The following is a 10589-nucleotide window of genomic DNA, read 5'->3' as shown; positions in this document are numbered from 1 at the left end:
TCCTTCCTTGATGTAGGTGGGTCTTCTATCTATGTGTTTCTAATTGGTTAATTAATAAAGAAAGTGCTTGGCCTGATGGGTCAGAACATAGGTGGGTGGAGTAGACAGAACAGAATGCTGGGAAGAAGGGAAGTGATGCACAAAGCAATGGAGCCAGCCACCAGGTCAGACATGCTGAATCTTTCCCAGTAAAAGACCACCTTGTAGTGCTACAGAGATTATTAGAAATGGGTTAATCAAGATGTGAGAGTTAGCCAGTAAGAGGCTAGAGATAATGGGTCAAACAGTGTTTAAATGAATACAGTTTCATGCAATTATTTTGGGTAAAGCTAGCCAGTGGCAGGGAGCCAGGTGGCAGGTAGTGGTCTGCTACTCCTTCTACACTTCCTTCCTTCTTCCTTTCTTTCTTTTCCAATGCTGGGTATCAATCCTATTACCTTGTACATGATAGCCAAACCTTGAGCCATACTTTTATCCTGCAATAAGTTCCTTTTTTTGTACCTTTCTTCTATGGAATACTAAATTAATCAGTATCCTTGAGGTCCCCCCAATATCTATTAAGTAAGCAGCCAGTGGTAATCTTTTATTTTCTATCTTACCTACCTTGTCTTCCTTCTAAATCTTTGCATTTTTTTCTACTTTGTCAACAAAACATATTGGATTTCTTAACCCTGTACTGACCCTTAGTTTTAGTCTTAGTTCTACAGTTAAATATCTATACTGTCATTTTGATGAACTTTCTCTTGTTATCTATCTAAGCTGGAGAAAATTCTACTAGGTAGTAGATTTCTCAAGAAGGACTTATGAAGACAAAAGTCATCTTAATTTGCACTCTCACTTTTTTCTTACTTCTCTCTGTAACTAAGTCAAAGAAAACTCTATTTTGTCTCTTCTGCATCTCCAGTTTTTTGAAGAAGCAGGGTTTTCAAGGTTGCAATTTGTGGTGACTATCAAACTCCTTTCTTGGAACTAGTGCTGTGAAGCACTAAGTTCTACATCTCCCTTGAGTATTCAGTTGCTCACAATGTGACATTATTTGTGTCTATATCTCATATGTGTGTTCTGTGAATCTCTCCTGCTGTATTCAAGATTCCTCAGACTTTTTTCCACACTCCAATTGCTCACAGGTTGACTGCAAACATGTGCCCACTGTTTGAATGTCTTCATTTCTCTATGTGCAAGAAATAGACAGTTTGTGATAGTCTCTGCCTGAATTTGTGATGGTGAAAGTGTCTTTCTTGTGAGGTTTGATTTTGTTGATTTGTGGAAAAAACAGATGGAGTGAGTTGTATTCTGGTATCTATCATTATCTCCTATTCATTTTTAAAAATATTATTAATGTAGATGCTTCCACCATTGATTTTTCTTTCTAACATGCGTCCTTATAGTCACTGTTTGGTTCCAGCCACAAGACTGGAGTTCCTGATTTTACAGTGGCTTTGATTTGAATTTCCCTGATTATAGATAATGTGCATTTGTGTACCTGTTGATTGCTCATAGGTTGTCACTGACAAATACCTATTTAGACCTAGATGAATTTTGCAGGGATTTTTTTTTCTGTTGGGTTGTATGAACTTCTTATATAATCTGAATATTAATCTCTTGTCAAAAGTTCAATTTGCACATATTTTCTTTTATTTATTAAAGAATTTCTCTTTATTGCTTTGATTGTGTCCTTTGTTGTGCAGAAGATTGTGGGATTGATGAGATATCATTTGTCTATGTTTGCTTTTAATTGCTATGATTTGAGAGTATGTCTTTAATAAAAAAAACCTCTTACCAATTCTGATATATCAAAATGTTTCATGTTTTCTTCTGGAAACTTAAAAGTTTCATGTCTTATATTTAGGGCTTTGGTGAATTTTAAATTGATTGCTACCAGTAAAACATAAGACATGTTAATCTTTCTTCTACCTGTGGGGTAAGGCCTCTTAGTGTAAAGAAAATTCTGTCACCAATGTTTGCTCTTAGGATTTTTGTACATAATCATTGAATTGGAGATGTGTGGGTTTACTTCTAGGGTCACTGTTTTCTTTTATTCTTCTAGAAGTCCTTTAATCAGTCTGTTCTTCCTGCTCCACAAAACTGGAATATGGTTATTGTTTTAAATAAATAATAAAGTAAATAAATATAAATATAATGAACTCCCATTTCCACATGCAAGACCTTCCAATATCATCTGACTTGACGGGTTTGCCTGGATAAGGTCTTCATTCATGTGTTTTTCTGTTCCCACTTTCATTCCCTCTTACCTACCATGTTTTCTATCTATTTCTCTGCTTCAGACACATTGACCTCTACTTTATCTATACTACACAGTTGCACATGAACCCTAAAGTATTTCTACTTGCCATTCATGCTGTCAGAAGCATCTCCTTGACCTGTATGATATTTTCTTTTCACTTTACATGATTTTTGTTCAAAGGACAAGTTGTTGCAAACAAGTTTCACAGAAGACTTTATTCTAAATAGATAATGCTTTGTTTTTGTCTGATTTCCAGACTCTGTGTTTATTCTTAGTATAATTACTTCCCCATATCATGCACTTATTTTTTATCTCCACAAACTGACTAATATCTATATTAGAATATTAAAGTGGTCTATTTTTATTCAGTTGTATCCCAAGCACTTAGAAATGGACTCAGTATGTGCACAACTGATACAAGATTGATTGAATAAATGAGAAAAGATGGAATAACTTGAACTAGCTGTAATGATCTTGATAGAAAATTTACTTATTTGTAATATTAGCCAAATTCTGTTTTACAAAGTAGGATAAAGCAATGAAAAATTATATTGATTAGCTATCTACTTCAAATAAATCTGAAAAATAAGTTTCAGGCTAAGCTGTGTTGGGAAATTAGAACAGCAAAGACAAGCCCTACTTCAGGTAGAAGAGTCCATATCAGAAAGACTGCAACATACCTGCACTTATAAAAGTGTTGGCTGCTGTAAGAAAATTTATAGGCCTGCTGGGGCATGGCCTCTCATACTATATATATGGGCGCTGAACCTGCACCCATCCCCTTTTCTCATTCGCCTTGTTCCTGTTCACTGATTGTTCCTTCAGATTGTTTGGATTCTATCTCCATCCACCTTTCAAGCAGAGAATCCTTATTTGTGAGTTTACCCCTAAATAAATATCTCTCTTTCAGTTCTGAGCTAGTGTGGGATTTCTTTTAAGTATCCATTCACCGCTTCACCTGGTGGGTTTACTACAACACTTGGCGCCCATGTAGATTTATTTATTTATTTATTTATTTATTTATTTTTTTATTTATTTTGCTTTTTCGAGACAGGGTTTCTCTGTGGCTTTGGAGCCTGTCCTGGAACTAGCTCTGTAGACCAGGCTGGTCTCAGACTCACAGAGATCCACCTGCCTCTGCCTCCCAAGTGCTGGGATTAAAGGCGTGTGCCACCATCGCCCGGCCATTTTGACACCATGCCTCCCACATGGACTGCCAAGCCCCATCACAGCAGAGATGGTAATGCTCATGCAGTGAGCCAGAGCACAAGTAGACACATGGTTTGCCAACCATTACAACCTCCAGGGATGATTTTTGTCTCGTAGCAGCATGTACATCTTCCAGGTTCTGTTCTGTGCCCCTGGATCTGGGTTTCTTGCTCCATGTATGGAGTTGATTTAATTAGATTTAATTTGTCAAACAATGCATATTTCTCAGTCTTTAACAAGTAGTAAGGCAGAAACTAAAATAGTCCAGGACCATTCCTGTCACTGTTGCATCGCTTCTAGTCACAACTCTGCAACCATGACATCTACTGGATAACAGGTAATATGGTAGATTTCATTACCAACTCAACATTTAGTACTTTTTTGTTAATACTATGGATTGTATTATGCAAGGCTTATATGACTATGGGGATGCCTCAATTTATTGGTTACTAGGTTTCAGTTTTCTTCTCCATATTTTATCATTAAGGAAGAATATGGCACTCTTAGGAATGATACAGTCTTTATGAACTAATAATGAACATCTAGTTGACAGGATTAATATCATCGAAAATCAGAGGTTATCTGAACAAGTAATACTATGATAAACAGAATTGTCTCCATATCTAAGGGTACTAGAAAGTTATCTGAAAGTATTCACACTGTTGAATTTGACATTCAAAAGTTATCAAGAAGTTATGAAAAATTAACAGAAAGAATGTATCTCCAGGGTGGCAATCAACACAATATTCAAGTAAAGTCCAAGGAGGAGATGCTATCTTTAAAGGAAAACATTCAAACCTTGAAATCATAGGAGAAGAATGAGGACCAAAGAACTGATGCCTCAATGAAATCACTAGAAATATATACAGGCCATGAGATTCAGGCTTTACAGAAGACAATGATAAAAAGATCTGAAATGATTGAAGAAATTATTGGAGCTGATGAACAGGGAAAAAGGCACAAGGATAAGATGCAACATTGCCTGTGGCTGTCAGAACTGGCTTACCCAGGGTTTAAACTTTCTACTCTGTAATTTACTCTGACAAAGCATCAGCTTCTAAAGGCTCAGAAAGAGCCAAAGAAGGTAGATGGATACCTATAGGAATGAATGATCTAAAAGAAATTAAGCAAGCTGTCATAACTTATGGCTTTCATTCCATATTTGTTAAGGAGATGATAAAGAATTGGGCTTCGAATGTTAGGGCAACCCCCCATGACTTTTTCAGTTAATTTCCATAGTCCTGGATGATGGACCTTCCTTGATGTTTGGAATTTATTTCAAGGAAGAATCAAAAAATATGGAATAGGGAAAAGCATAAGGTCTTGAGGTTTCCTAAGATCAAATTCTTGGCAAAGACCCTTATGCCACAGGTCCAAGCTCTTTACCATGAAGAAATCTTGTCCCTGTGCCACAAATTAGCCTTGAATGTTTGGGACAGGGTTCAAGAACTAGTAAAAGAATTGAATCATAGACTCATGTCACCGCCACAGAGACTAGAAGGAGGACTCCTGATTCGACTCAGCTCTCCCCCTCACTTCACCATGGAGAAGACTGAGCTGATCCAGAAGGCCAAGCTGGCCGAGCAGGCTGAGCACTACAACGACATAGCCACTTGCATAAAGCCATGATGGAGCAGGGCTGTCCAATGAGGAGCACAACCTGCTGTGGGTAGCCTACAAGAACATGGTCAGGGGCCGCAGCTGGTCCGGCTGTAGGCTCATTTTGAGCATCGAGCAGAAGACTGACACCTCTGACAAGAAATTGCAGCTGATCAAGGACTATCCAGAGAAAGTGGAGTTGGAGCTGAGGTCCATCGGCACCAACGTCCTGGAATTGTTGGATAAGTATTTAATAGCCAATGCAACTAATCCAGAGAGTAAGATCTTCTATCTGAAAATGAAAGGAGATTATTTCTGGTATCTTGCTGAAGTAGCATGTAGCGATGATCCAAAACAAACAATAGATAATTCCCAAGGAGCCTACCAAGAGGCATTTGATATAAGCAAGAAAGAAATGCAGCCTACACATCCAGTCCCCCTGGGTCCGGCCCTTAACTTTTCTGTATTTTACTATAAGATCCTTAATAATCCAGAGTTTGCCTGCACAGTGGCTAAAATGGCTTTTGATGAGGCCATCTTAGAGCTTGACACACTGAATGAAGACTCCTACAAAGACAGCACCCTCATCATGCAGTTGCTTATAGACAACTTAACATTGTGGACATCGGACAGTTCAGGAGAAGAATGTGATGCAGCGGAGGGGGCTGAAAACTAAAGGCATCCAGGGTGCTATCCTTCGTCCCCTCAAGAAAACCTTTTTACATCTCCATTCCTTATTTCACTGTAATTTCCTCTAGCAAGGAAGCCTATTCATGTGTATGGGATCAACTGTTTATAGTCTTCATACTGCAGTTTTGGGAAAACTCTATCCCCTGATTTGTGTTGTCTTGGTCTTCCTGGTGTGCAGTTACTGCTGTAGAAAAGTATCAATAGTTTCATTTCATATAAACGTGAGTAACTGCAGACACTTATGTAGAGAACTGACAGTGCATTGGGTATTTTTTAAGTAATCTGAACCAGTTCTGCAAGTGGCTATGTTTTGTATTACTGTGAAGATATGGAAATGTAGTCCATTACAAATTAAAGTAATTGTAATAATAACTCCCAAATTTCTAGATTTTTTTTAGTAGGAATCCAGAAGTGTTGGGTTGAATGGGGAAGCTCTTAATGCATCCAGTCTTGGGGGGTCACAGATTGAAATGTCTCCTATGTCACATATTCTGGAGGTTACATCTGTCTGTGACAACAGGGAGTTTCATTTATGCATTCTTCATTTGCTGCTGTTTGAGTTGACAACTTCCTTCCCAATAAAAATTCACTTACACCTCCTGCCTTCATAGCTCTGGTATTCACTTTACCTTGTAATAGAAGTAGCATATTGCTACCAGAATACAAGCATTGCTTTGGGAAAATTAAAATGCATGTCCTTTCTTAATACACTAGACAGGAGAAATAAAGTAAACAAGTCCAAGTCTAAATGTCAGTACTTTTCCATGCAGATCTGTGCACATGTGAGAGGGTGTCCAGTTTGTCCAGTGATTATTCTTTAGAGGGTCAGACCCACAATATTGTTTTTGCTAATCATTGACTGTAGCCCCAAAAAAGCCTTGTGAAATGTTATGCCCTATGTAACAGCAGAGTAACATAAAATAAAACTACATTTTATAAAACAAACAAACAAGAAAAAGAATTGAATCATATACCAGGGTTACACAAAGACAGAGAGAACCCTTACTAAGTTTTTACAAATATTAAGTAAGGCTGTACAAATAAGAGTAACAGACCCAGAAGATAGACGAATACTCCTTGAATCTCTAGCTTTTGAGAATGCAAACATAGAATGCAAAAAGATAATTGGGCCTTTAAGGTCTAGATTAGCACTTATAGATGAATGGATTCTGCATACAATGAATGTTGAGACATTTGACTATAATGCTAAATCTTGGGTAAAAGAAGCAATTTCCAAAATAATTAGGAGACATAAACTGCCAAATGTTTTAATTGTGGTAAATTAAACATCTGAGAAGGGATTGTAGGCAAGGAATTTCTAGGAATAATATCTTCTCTGGGAATGGCAAAAATAGGAAACCTCGGCCTTCAGGTATGTGTAGAAGGTGTGGTAAAGGCCAACATTGGATCAGTTAATGCAGATCAACATCAGACAGACAAGGCAACCAGATACCATTGGGAAATCCTTGTGGGGCCTCTCACAGGCCCCGAAGCCCAAAGTGGCCCAGTCATTTCCAGTAACTGTGGAGGACATGTCACACCAGAAAAATTAAAAAATCCAGAACCTTCTGTGCAAGACCATACCGTTTTAAATGATGGCAAAAATTTGAAGGATAAGTCAAAAATTCAAATAGGAAATACAAAAGATATATTCTGGCAAACTTCTATAAATGCTCAGAGACCAATGCTAAGGCTGAATATAAATGGAATTGTGATTGTTGGCTTGATAGACACAGGTGCAAATGTGAATATCATCACTCCAGAATCTTGGCATCCAAATTGACCTCTTCAAGAGGCAAATGTTCAGTTACGAGGAATTAGAACCATATCTCAAGTTAAGCAAAGCACGAGATGGGTTGACTGTATTGGGCTAGAAGGTCAAAGAGGGAAGCTGAGGCCATATGTAGCTGATATTGCAATAAATTTATGGGGCCATGACCTGATACAGCAAAGGAATACCCAGATTAACATTCCTGCAGTTCCAGGAACTTATAATTCTGGGAAGGATAAAATAAGGCACTATGAACAAAGGTCACCAGCCATTCAGGCTGTAGAAGAACATAAAACAATTAGCAAAACTTTAGAGGTACCAACATCCCTACCTTTGAAATGATTAACTAAGAAGCCTATATGGATTAAACAGTGGCCTTTAGCTGAAGATAACAGCTGGAAAAAGAGCAACTAGGTGCTCATCATATTGAAGAATCACCCAGCCCTTGGAATTCTCCTGTGTTTGTTGTAAAAAAGAAATCTGGTAAATGGAGAATGGTGACAGATATAAGAGCTGTCAATAAGGTTATTTAACCTATGGGCCCTCTACAAACTGGAATTCCATTACCCTCTCTATTACCAAAATGATGGCCTCTTATAGTTACTGATTTGAAAGATTGTTTCTTCACTATACCTTTACAAGAAGAGTATAGAGAAAATTGCCTTCACAGTGCCTACTTATAATTCTTAGCCTACTAGGAGATACAAATGAACTGTCCTCCCACAGGGGATACACCATAGTCCCACATTGTGCCAATACTTTGTAAATCAGCCATTGGAAATAATACGTAAGCAATTTCCTAAGTCTATAATTTACTATTACATGGATAACATTTTTCTGTCTGATTTAAATGTGGAAAGAATGTTTGAAGAAGAAAAGAAAGTTTTGCCTAAATGTGGATTACAGATTGCTCATGAAAATATATAGAGAGGAGATTCTGTCAATTACCTACATTATAAAATAGATTTCCAGAAAATTAGGACACAAATGGCACAAATTAGAAGAGACAGGTTACAGACTCTTAATGATTTTAATGATTTTCAAAGATTGCTAGGAGACATTTCAAGTCTATGACTGGCTGTTGGGATAAAACTTTATCTAATAATTCATTTAAACAAAAACTTAGATGGCGATAAAGATTTGAATAGTCCCAGAGAATTAACAGCTGAAGCAGGAAAAAAATTCACAATGGTTGACAAAAAATTACAGGAGGCACATGTGGATAGGGTGAATGTCAATCTTAGTTGTATTCTAGTCATATTGCCTTCCAGAATTTCTCCTACAGGAATTTTAGTGCAGAGGGAAGATATTATTTTGGAATGGATCTTTTTTACCACATAAACCAAGTAATTTGGTTTAGTCTATTTGGATGCAAATCTTCCTAGGCCTGAATGGGGGGGGGGCTTGGACTACCCACAGGGCAGGGTTACCTGCCCTCTCTTAGATGGGAGAGGGAGGGAGGAGGGTGGTGAATGGGGGAGCAGGAGGGGAATGGGAGGAGGGGAAGAAGTATAAATTTTTGAATGGAAAAAAAATTAAAAATTGAAAAAGAAAGGAAAGGGAGGTTGCAATAAAATAAAACGTATAAAAGGAGGTAGCTACTAAATCTGGAGTGTTCCTTAACAATTTTAATGAATTTGGATAACATTCCTGTGGGACCAGGAATTGAATCAGAATGAAGTATTAGTGAATATAATAAATGAATAAATAAATCTCTGAAAAACAAAGAATTATAGATCAATAGTCATCCATGTTTGCCATACTTACAGTTAAACTACTTAGGTTCTTTAGATACATAAGAGATTATATTCTGCATAGATAGATAATCTTCAACCACTTCAAAGAGCTATTAGAAAATGGAATTTAAATAACTTAGAGTTCTGTTGACATGAGACACGTTTGCTCCTGGCAGCACTGATTTATTCCCGAGAGAATGTTGAGCACTGAAGACACTCTAGTTGGAGCTTGTTTTCTTCTTGGCAAAACTGGTCTTTGGGCAAAGAAATGCCCATGCCTCAACCATCAACAAAATACATAGTATTAGAAATGGATAAGCAGGACTGTCAAATCTTGCCAAGACAGGGTAAGACGGTTTTGAACATTTTCCTGTTTTTGAAAATGGCCTGTCAGTTATTCTAGGCCTTAGCCAAAGTTGGTTGTTTCAACATTGCAAATGAGACTTTGTGTGATTGCCCAGGTAGCCAGATGTCTCTGTCATTTGTTGCACATTTTGGAAGTTGCTTGATTGTACTTCCTACTTACTCAAGTAATATTATTTCCCTTCTCGGATCTTTGATGGGGTTGAAGACTAGATAATTGTAGGTACTTTCGTTTCATAACTTGGCCAAATTATTTACAAGACTTAAGATAAATATTTAGAAGTTTGAATAGGATATTTGTTCTTATCATATATAATTTTGTATTAGGCTTAGAACTCTCTTATGTAAACAAAGGAGGGAGGTGCTGTAAGAAGATTTACAGCTTGTAATTACCTTCCTACTGGGGAGTGGCCTCTTATACTATGTACGCAGATGCCAAACCTTATATCACAGCTTCCAGTTCCTTGACTCTTGGGCCTCACATAAAGAACTTTGACAGTTTCCATAAGGCACCAATCACTAGCTTTCTGCTGGGACTCCATGGAGATGGATTCTACCCCTGGCTTGAATGAAAGCATCTAGGGATTGAACAGAGTTATCTCAATTTCACCATAGCTCATCTTAGAGTCACTTCTTCTTGAAAAAGAACAAATCATTTGATGTGGATATAGCTGAGTCAAGCTCCTCTAGAGTTGTTTGGTTGTTGGGTTTAGTTGTTCTCGTCCTTATAATTGGAGCTAAGGGTGTTTCAAAGTGATAATGACAAAAATCAATTAATTTTTTAATGTTTAAATCTTATTTTACTACTGCTGTTGGGATATATGAGACATAGAAAGAGTAAGTATGGGTGAACACATGAAGATCAGAGGACAACATTCACAAGTGAGTTCTTGTCTTCCACCATGGGTTTTAGGGATCAAACTTAGATCATCAAACATGTGTAGTAAGTGCTTATACCCACAGATACAGTTCACTG

General features: G+C 37.5%; 1 pseudogene; it reads left to right on the top strand.

Moving 5' to 3' along the window:
• The first annotated feature begins 4996 nt into the window (after nucleotides 1-4996).
• LOC101978890 lies at nucleotides 4997-5729 on the top strand (annotated as a pseudogene).
• The last annotated feature ends 4860 nt before the right edge of the window (nucleotides 5730-10589 follow it).

The sequence above is a fragment of the Microtus ochrogaster genome, unplaced genomic scaffold, assembly GCF_000317375.1.
Source record: "Microtus ochrogaster isolate Prairie Vole_2 unplaced genomic scaffold, MicOch1.0 UNK67, whole genome shotgun sequence".
Taxonomy (NCBI): Eukaryota; Metazoa; Chordata; class Mammalia; order Rodentia; family Cricetidae; genus Microtus; species Microtus ochrogaster.
This window is presented reverse-complemented; position numbering and strand designations above follow the sequence as displayed.